At 34.5% G+C, this 11038-nt stretch overlaps 1 protein-coding gene across 1 annotated transcript in view; it reads right to left on the bottom strand.

Moving 5' to 3' along the window:
• Positions 1–11038, bottom strand: part of LOC149778457 (uncharacterized) — a 139860-nt gene that overhangs the window by 64718 nt on the left and 64104 nt on the right. The gene's annotated exons all lie outside the window — the stretch shown is intronic.

Genomic DNA, 11038 nt, shown 5'->3' with positions numbered 1-11038 from the left:
TCTTAAAGTCCCTATATACACACAAACAAATGAAAGGCAGTATAATTCCATTCTTTAACATTGATTACACACATTTTTAAGTTATTTTCAACTATGTACAACATCAGCATTATGTGGCTTCAGGTCAATATGATGCAGATACTGACTATTGATGTCCTCTTAAGATGAAAGGTGGATCAATGACAATAAGTCATGCCATCTAACACTACCAATGATCAAGTTGCTGGTATTTAATGGACAACAGATTCATGACATTCACAGTCTCGTAGATAACAATAAGGATTTTATTCACCTTAGCATTCCATTAATCAAAATAAGTTGATTTGTTTAATTATGCCAATTTCAGTACCACTGTGGGAAATATAACACAGAATCATATGTAATCATTTTGTTAAATATATCTAGCACTTAAAACTGAACATAGCCATTGGCCCTAAAAGTATGGCAACTCATGTATTTTCAAGAGCTTTACATTGGGCACACAGTGCAGTCTGAAAAAAAGCTGTCAAAAAATGAAGAAAATCATAAATATCTGGGATAGGGTTTATTATTTCATCACACTTGGAAACACACAGATCCAACTTATTTTTAACTCTGTCTTAAAAGAGACCTTTAAAATGTAATCATATCAGTGACGTGTTTGCAATTGTCTTATTTGTTTGCTGGTGACTTTATAAAAAAAAAAGCAGCACTGAAAGTTTCATATTCTAAAAGTTTTCTGGTCTGGATAATAAATTCTACTAATCCCTCTTCATACTGTTATCTGACTTTAATGAAGTTTTCAAGGACTAATTTATTATCATAGCTACAAGTTAATCCCTTCCCAAACATATCCTACATCCAATTATGCAGTACATCAACATTTTACTGACAGTTTATTTGGACAGGAAAAACCAGGCCAAAAACAGTCATGAATTTAAGTGAGATAAATGACTAGCAAAATTGCATAATGAAGCACTTATTGTTGCAGTAAATCTCTTTGTTTTCTTCCTCATCCATGGTTAATCTAACATTTAGTATTGACATATCCTTGTTTTGGTCTTTAAAAAAAATTGCAAAAAAAGGTCTTACTGGGACAAATTAATAAAGAATATCTTGTTAACAATCTGATTGAAATCAGATCTCACAACTCTATGTGGAAATATGATGGACACCCATTAGAGGTCATGTTCTACTGACCTTGTGGTTTACCAATGAAATCATAGCTTTCAAAATTTCTGAAAGTGACAAATATCATTTGGAACTAATCATTACTAACGATAACTATCCTTAACACAAAATGCCATGCTTTACCTGATAGGTTACTAAAAATATACAGACTGGTAACTTCAAAGGTCAGCAAGAACATTAACTTTTATATAGTGTCCATCAGATTTCCACACAGGACTGTGAAGATTTGATCTTAATTAGATTGATCTTTCCTAGAAATTGTTGGCATCATGTTACTTCAAACATAATACCCCCCCCCTTGTAACAGCCTGAATAAAAACAACAATAGTAGAAGGAAATGGAAAATTTTGTGGATATATATATATATATATATATATATATATATATATATATATATATATATATATATATATATATATAAGACTAAAAGCAATCACCTGTCATGAACAACATCTTATCAAAAGCCACTTGCATCAAATTATTGTATATATAAACTCAATCAAGTCTATCCCAATAGTCCATTTTTCCCTCACTTCTCTGGCCATAGGTGTCTGCTTAAGACAGGTAAATATTACAAAGGTGTCAACAGTCTTAGAGCCATTATTAAATACACCTGGCATTTGCACTGCATCATTCATAAACATTGCTCAATGTGCCATTTCTCTAAATCTAAGTCATGAAAGTAAGATCTAATTAATGCAATTCATTGATAGCAACCACTGGTTATGCATCCAAATCAAACTAAAATGTGAAATGACTACACTAATACTTTTGTATAATGTGTAATGTAACTAGTATGGACCCCATCTACACTTACATTATGCCCCAGAATATCTGTGTCTCTACAGCTGACATGACAACACACATCAGAGATTGAAAACTTTTTTGCCAGTATTATCAACATTTTGAAAGTAATAGTTTCAGCTGGCAGAAATCAGGCTATTTTCAATGTCCACTAGCATATTTTATATTTTGAAGCAAATAAATTTAAACACACTTTCAAAATATCACTAGTAAAAAAGTTCCAGTTCATTTTTTTTCAGCAAGCAAAATCAGAATCAAAACTATCAATTTTGAGCCCTGAACATGGCATGGACCCTTATCTGATGCAGCATCATGTAACAACAGATCCGTATCTACACCGTTGGTTTGATAACATATATATTGCTATCAGCATGGACCTTCATCAGCTGTAGCATTATGAGAAACATCTACACTGTTTGTTTGACCGTTTCAGTGGCCTAGTGGTTAGAGCATCCACCTTGGATGTGGAAGGTTGTCGGTTCGATACCAAAGACTTACAAAAATGGTATTAACAGCTGCCTCTCTTGGCACTCAGCATTAAGAGGTTAGTGTTAGGACTGGTTGGCCTGGTGTCAGGATAATGCGACTGGGTGGGACATCATGCTACATCTCTGCTGCATGATGACCCAGTGCTAGACATCACTATAAACTGTCACACTGCAGACATCATAGCGATATGATTGAAAAATTGTTAAAGCTACATTAAAAATCCAAATCACACACACACACTGTTTGTTTGTTAACATATGTATTGCTACCAGCATTGACCCTCATCAGCTGTAGTATTATGTGAAAACATATCTGTATCTACACCACTGGTTTGATAACATATGTATTGCTTCTAGTATGGACCCTCATCAACTGTAGCATTATGTAAAAACACATCTGTATCTACACTGTTGGTTTGATAACATATGTATTGCTACCAGCATGAACCCTCATCAGCTGTAGCATTATGTAAAAACACATCTGTATCTACACTGTTGGTTTGATAACATATGTATTGCTACCAGCATGGACCCTCATCAGCTGTAGCATTATGTAAAAACACATTTGTATCTACACTGTTGGTTTGTTAACATATGTATTGCTACCAGCATGGACCCTCATCAGCTGTAGCATTATGTAAAAACACATATGTATCTACACTGTTGGTTTTAGATAACATATGAACAGCAAACAGCATGAACCCTCTTTAGCTGGGTCATAATGCAATAACAGATCTGGGTCGACAATCATTATTTCATATTATAGATAGGACAAACATCATGGATCCTTATCTTCTGGGTCATTATGTAACACCAGATCTAGGTCTACACTGCTGGTTTGATATCATACACAAGATAAATAACATGGGTAAAGTGTAACATTTTTAAAACATCCAACCTGTCAACCACACCATGGGGTACTGTAGGAACAAACTCATGCAAGACTTGCATGTCAATACTAAATAAACAGTCCATATAACAAATTTAAAATATCAAACCCTTCAATCCAAGCATAAGGTAATGTAGGTACAATTCATGTAGCATACATAAAACATCCAACATATCAATCACACTGTCAGGAACTACACCATTTGTAATCATTCCAACCCACCAACCATACCGTCAGTTAGTTTAGGAACAATCCATTTAAAATTTGTAAAATGCCAAACCTATAAATGTCACAGGTGGGTACTGTAGGAACAATTCAAGCAAAATACTGTCTATCACACTGTCATCCATATAACATTTGTAAAACATCCAGTCCTTAAGTCAATGTAAGATTTGTAAAACGTCCAAAATCTCACAGTCAAGTACTATAGCAACAATTCATGTAACATCTGTAAAACATTAAAACTTCTCAATTACATTGTCAGCTACTGCAGATACAATCAATGTAATATTTGTAAAATGTCCAACCTTTCAATTACACCTTCAAGTATTCTAAAACAATCAGTGAAATGTCCAACCTGTCAATCACACTGTCAGGTACACTAGGAACATATTTATCAAATTTCCACCATGTCCAACATACAATCAGGTAATGTCAGGACAATCTATATAACATACTGTCAATCACACTGTCAGGTACACTAGGAACAATACATGTAACATTTATCAAATTTCCAACACGTCCAACATACCATCAGGTAATGTCAGGACAATCCATATACACAGTAACATAATGTCAATCACACTGTCAGATGCTGTAACAGCAATTCATGTAACGATGAATGCCATGTTTCCAAACAGTAGTTTGGGCTTTTTTGAGACTCTGAAAAGTGTATTTTGAGGTCCTAAGTGGGGTCAGTGCACATGACCCCCCAAAAAGCTATTTTGTCTGAGTGAGAATAAGCTAACTTTTCATTTTAAGCCAATAGCAAGGGATTGGAAATTCAAACTTGAAAAGAACTTGTCTGTCTTGTTCAAGGCATTTAATACACTTACAATGGTTGAATTACTATTGTCAAATATCGTGCCATACACATACACATATCTATAAAAAGTCACATAATCACAACTACAGTGAAATTAAATAAAATCATACACCAAGTTTCTGTCTTTAAAATCCACTGAATGGCAAAATATAGGCTTAATTAGACACAGACTTTGCTAGTGTTAATAGCTCAATATGGGATTAGAAGGTAATGCAAGTGTAATTAGTGTTCATCACTACACTCACTGGAGACTAGATGGTACTGATTTTCAAAATTCAATACTGGATTCTCTGAGTGAATCCTGATCAGAACCAAGTTGTTCTGGAGGACCATAAAGTTAGCATTATCCAAACTGTATCTGATAGTCTGATCATGAAATATGCTTGTCTTCATAGAAAAGTTAATATACATCACATTGGGACTGACCATTTTATTGGGGGGGGGGGAAGGCATAATATTTTCAAGTTTAATGGGGACTTTACAGGTAATATGTCAAGACTAAAATAATCCTCAAAAGTCTGGGTCACTTAATAGTTAGTAGTTTATCGAGTTTAAGACAGTGAATAGTAATAAAGAGAACTAATCTGAATATTCAATTCAGCTTGTCAAATATGTTGCTTACAGGTCGTTCTCTTATTTCGACAGACATCTTACACAGAGGAATGACTAATGGCAACATGTTTGCAATATGTACAGAATTAAATTCCCCTCCCCCGCCCCACTTTTGCTGGCTTGCTTCACAAAGTAAAATTCCATCAACCAGGAGTTATGAAATTTATTTCTGCTGGGCTATGATTGCTTTGCTGATAGCCAATTGCTTTCTGAATCACCTTCAAAATGAATCACACTTGAACACTATTCCAACCACTTAAACAATCATGTTTTCTGTTTTATATATTTAGTAAAATCCAATTTCAAAGAGATGTTGCCTCTGTTCATAAGCCTGCCAATAATCTTTAATACAGATGTAAACATTCTTATTCAAGGCAATGATAAGTTATAACTTTTGTTCTGCTACATGTATCATGCATTTCTTTGATTTACCTATATTGGGTTTTTTCCACTTTGAAAACTTTACCTATGCAAATCAGCACAATGGACTCACCCACTGCAGTTTTCAAATACATCACACTAGTTATTGTCAGTCAGTTAAGTAATATGTAAAATGTTGGTTTATACCAGATTTTTTGGCTTTTTAATTGTCTGGATTTAAACTGCTCAAAGGATAGTTTGCAACAGCTCCAATTAGGACTGTTTACTATTTACTGTCTATACGTCTATACGTGCTACATGTAAGGATAGTTTGCAACAGTTCCAATTAGGACTTTTGTTCTGCTAGATGTATCAAGCATTTCATTGATTTACATATTATTTACTGTCTATACATGCTACATGTAAGGGGCATATGATGAAGATTTTTTCCTTTTTCTGAAGATTACTGATAATTGTGTTTTTCGAAATACAACCATGTAGGAGGGTGTGGGATTAACAAATCATGTATTTAGCATGATATACCTTGTTAATGCAGGTGTGTGCAACAACTGTCAATGATACTGTTAGGTACAATCCAAATAACATTTGTAAAATGTCCAACTCATCAATTACACCATGACAGGAAGAATTTATGCAACATTTGTAAAGGTCCCAGCTGTCGCTCATGCCATCAAGTACTGCTGGAAAATTCAAGTAACAGTGGTAAAATATTCACAGTATCGATCACATCTTGAAGTAATGTAACATTGTAACATTTATGAAACAACCAACTTGTCAATCATGTGTACTGTAGGAACAATTCATGTAAAATTTGTAAAACCTGTCAACACTGTCAATCACACTGTCAGGCATTGTATCCTACCTTGCTTGTGGATTAGTACAGATTCACAACACTGTGCTGTATAGTTGTTGTTGTTGTAGGGTTTAAAGCCATTTTTCAGCACATGATAGGCTATACATGGTGCCTGCTATTAATGGTGGAGGAAGAACCCGGGAAAACCCCAGAGAGAACCACCGACCCACGAGAAGCTACTGGCAAGCTTTCTCACATACCCACATTGGCTGAATCCGAGACTCTAACCCATGCAGACAGAGGTGAGATGGCAGTCATTCATAACGGAGAGCGCTTTAGACCACTAGGCCACTCTGGGCCCCTGGGCTGTATAGTAAATATAACTTACAGAAAAGGATCAATTAATTTGACTGACAAACATGAGCATTAATTAGGTTACTGGAGCCCATTAAAATAAAACTGCAATAGCTTCTTCCTTTTTATATGCTAAGTCCAAATTAATTTCACAAACACCTAGTACCATTCCTATTTTTTAAGCAGTGAATTTGAATTTCTCTCCTGGAAAAATTTAGATGTGTAACTTGAACTGAGTCACATTCTTTTTTAAAACTCCACACCTCTCCACTGCACCTATAGCTGTCAGAATGTTACAGATATATTTGGCTGCCAAAAACCACTTTGAATGGGCTAATGGCATTCATCATTAACTGTTTTCATTACTGAGTACAGAAGAGAAAAAAGCAAAAATTTTAAAATGATAAAACAGGCTACTAGACCTGATAAAAGGAATGTCTCTTCTAATACAAGTATGACAGTGAAGCAAACTAATAATTACCAGTTTAATCATGAAGTACTGGTTAAGGGCTGTTCTATCCATTAAGGGATTAGATGTCCATTACTGGCTTAAGAAGTGATCGCAAGAACCTAAAATAAATATCACATATAGCTTCTATACTAGGTAGACATGTAAACATTTGTTACAAAACTAACAACTTAGAACTGTATACTTACAAAACAAATGCAACATATGGTCTACAAATAAGAACACAACTTGTTATATTATTTATAATCAAAAATTTATTTTACTTTGTAATGATATTGTAATCTTCATCAACATCATTAGGCTATTTAAACCCTAAGCTTAATTTCATTAATGAAAATAACAGATTTCTTCCCTGTGTGACTGAACTATAATCCACAGCAACAATGAACAATGGTTGATAAGGTAGCCGAGTGCAGATTGTAGAACAATGAATTACTGGTTGATAAAGTAGATGAATACAGCTTTACAACAACAAATTATCGGTTGATGATGTAGCTGAGTTCAGATTTACAACAATGAATTACTTGTTGATAAGGTAGATGAGTACAGATTTACAACAATGAATTATTGGTAAATAAGGTACCTGAGTGTAGATTACAACAATGAATCATTGGTTGATTCTAAGGCAACTGAGTACAGATTGTACCTTAACACTGAATTATTGCAACGTAATCATGAATATCCTGTTCAAATATCTCCTTCATTCGATACATACTGCAGACCAAAAGGTCCAAGTCCAGAATGTTTAAAAAAACAAAATGAACTAAATCTTGCAAAACTAATTAGATGTCACAATTATCAAAAATCAGATCAGCTATATGGATTGTAAAAATCTTATAAATATATTATTTGTCATGGTCAAATGGTATCTGCATAAAAATACCTGGCCCTGTGTCTAAAATTAAAAATCTCAACAATCATTTAAATGGCTTGAAGCTCTAATTACATCAACAACATTGAGGCACAAACATGTTTACTAAATTTATTTGTCTAGATCAAGCAGTTTTTGCATAATCATGTTAGCAAGGTTGGTAGTAAAAATGTCCCAATCCTTAAAGTAAATGAGAAACCTCTTTGAGGCCCATGAGGGCCTGAAATAATTAACCTGGCTAATAAGTACCTGAAAGCCAAGTTCATGAGCAGCTGGAAGGAATTTGAGGCCCATGTGGGCCTGAAATAATTAACCTGGATAATACGTACCTCAAAGCCAAGTTCATGAGCAGTTATGAAGGAATTTGAGGCCCATGAGGGCCTGAAATAATTAAACTGGCTAATATGTACCTCAAAGCCAAGTTCATGAGCAGTTGGGAAGGAATTTGAGGCCCATGTGGGCCTGAAATAATTAACCTGGCTAATACATACCTCAAAGCCAAGTTCATGAGCAGTTGGGAAGGAATTTGAGGCCCATGAGGGCCTGAAATAATTAACCTGGCTAATACGTACCTCAAAACCAAGTTCATGAGCAGTTGGGAAAGAATCTGAGTTAAAATGGTGCTTTTGTTAAAAATCACTCCATAATATGTTGAATGGTTATGAAAAAGTTTAATATTTGCTTTTTATGCTCTATGTGTTTAACTTGCATATTGGTACACTGTGGTACAGAATAATTCCAGTACATGAATCACATAGTACATTGCCAATGAACAGGTTTTTGGTGTATTTCTATAAATAGTATACAAATAAAAATCCTACTTCAATCTTATTTATGTTATTTTAAAAAACTTTTTTGTCTCTTTCAAAGGCTGTTCTAAGAAAAAAAAATTCTGAGAGATATTTTAACTAAGAAAATGTTTGAACTGCATGTTATATCCTGCCTGTTGCATAGCAATCAAGAGAAATGGGAAATGTGGAGCCTGAAGTCTTGTATAAACTGGTTCTGAAAAAAGGCAAAATCATTCATATGGCAGTATTTGGCTTAACTACTCAAAGAAAGACATAAAACTAACTGATAACCTTGCCATATGTCAATGTGGTGGTAAGTTCACTGGTGATGTACTTGACTGCCAATGTTTGCTGACATTATCCCATCATAGCTTCCAAAGCACCAGGTGAGAAAGTGCAAAATTAGCAGTGGCCTGGGCATATATTTTTCAAATTCAAATTAAAAAATGAAGATAAACAAAAAACACAAGTCATATTGGAATAAATAATAAAGCAACCATTACAAGAATAAGCAAAAACATTACAAGGAATTTTAGCATTGATAGAGCTGTAGCTTGTTTGATGCAACAAATTTTATCATTATGTAAAGGGAAGCACAATTTTATTACAGTGCTATCATGATACTTCACCCTACATATAAAACTGTTAATAAAAACAGGCTACTAGAGCCAAAGAATATTATAAATTAGATACCTTTTCCTTGATTAGGATACGTAAATTACCTAGGATATGTAAATTATCTGGGATATGTTTACTGGTCATCTTTCATGCATACCAAAAGTTAAAGTCTGAAACCTCCTCTCCCAGAACTGTAGAAAAAGTTGGCAAAGTGTTTGTTCATTTGTGGACATATCCAGGTCCCCAGCTATAAGAAAGCTAGTAGGCCTCTAAGATGCCCCACATACCCAACCAATTTTCATACCAAAATCAAGACCCTTATGATATTAATATACAAACAATGAAATACTGGAGCCATTTAAAGAAATGTTCCATGAAACACAAAACTTTAAATGCTGCGAGACCTTAAGGATTAAAGACCCTATAAAATAGCCCCAATTTTTAAAAAAATGCAGCTTATGCTATTGCTTCCACAAGTTAGAATTGGCTCCAATAGAAGTCAGATAAGCGAGGGAAAGGCGGGGAAGCACAAGGGGGAAAGAGGTTAGGAGGGGCCAATTGACCTCAGACACCGTTGGAAACATTTTTATTTGCAGCTGAAAAATGCCTTATTATTTCACCTTCACATTGATCCAAAAGGAAATTCTTCACAAAATTTATAAATTAAACTAGACTTAAAAAGTTGAAGTGTGATTGTAATTTCATGAACCCCATAATGTACTTTGACATTTTAAGGCACAGTCAAGCAAGCGGGTGATCCTATTTAAACTGGTTTTTGTCACGCGCTTTGATGTAAGAGGGAATTTACCTGCAATTCAGAAGAAGTTGTACTAAAAGCATCAATAGAAATACGACAATGTCGTAATTTATAAACAAAACCTTGGAAAACACTGGCAGGAAAAAAATGGCACACAAGTCCAATAAATTGGAGGCAATTATGTAACTTTCTTTCATACACACAAAAGACGGTAGTAATACGGCAGTCAATTCAGCTTTATTTGTTAAATTTTATATCAAGCTAAATTATCATTGCGAAGAGATGTCATATGTACAAGTTAAGAATAAAACTTTATTTTATGTTACTCCTCTATCCCAGTCATAGATGGATTGCAGGAGATGAATCAACATGCATGCCAATTCTTGCTCATGCAATCATTATCCTGAATCCCCTTGCCCTAATGGAATCAGGTTGCAATTAGTACTTCCAGTTCAGTACCCATGAATGTAGTTCTAGTCTATATTTAGAACATTTTTTTCCTCTCTCATTTTGGTGGTGATAGAAGAGTTATATTTATGCATTTCTGGTAGGGATTTAAAGGTAATTGTTTATTCTTGAGAATATGAGCTCAGGGTGTGGTGTTCTGTGTGTTTTTGGTGAAAGTGCACAGCGAGTAATAAGGCCAATGATGTTCCAGAAGTGAAATCTATGTTCTGTTTACATGCTGCTCTGTTGACAGTCCAGCCTCTAAAAAAAAATGAAGGTCAACCTTTGACAAGAACTTCACCGTGAAGTCATCTTTGAAGATATTTTAGATTAACATATGATTTGTATTGATTGTCACACAGTGGAAAGGTCAGTATTGAGAAACAAATGTAGAGAACATATAGTAAAATTAATTGTGTTCTGTGTCCTAATAGTAGTTCAATCCAATATCAACTTTCTTGACCCAGTGTAATGCTGAACTGCCATTGTGAAAGTCCATATCGAATGATAATTTTCTTCTGGAAATTTTGTTATGACAATTAATGTGCA

This window comes from Sinohyriopsis cumingii, chromosome 17 (genome assembly GCF_028554795.1).
Source record: "Sinohyriopsis cumingii isolate HCF-2022 chromosome 17, ASM2855479v2, whole genome shotgun sequence".
Taxonomy (NCBI): domain Eukaryota; kingdom Metazoa; phylum Mollusca; class Bivalvia; order Unionida; family Unionidae; genus Sinohyriopsis; species Sinohyriopsis cumingii.
The sequence above is the reverse complement of the archived record's forward strand: the minus strand, read 5'-3'. Positions and strand labels throughout refer to the sequence as shown.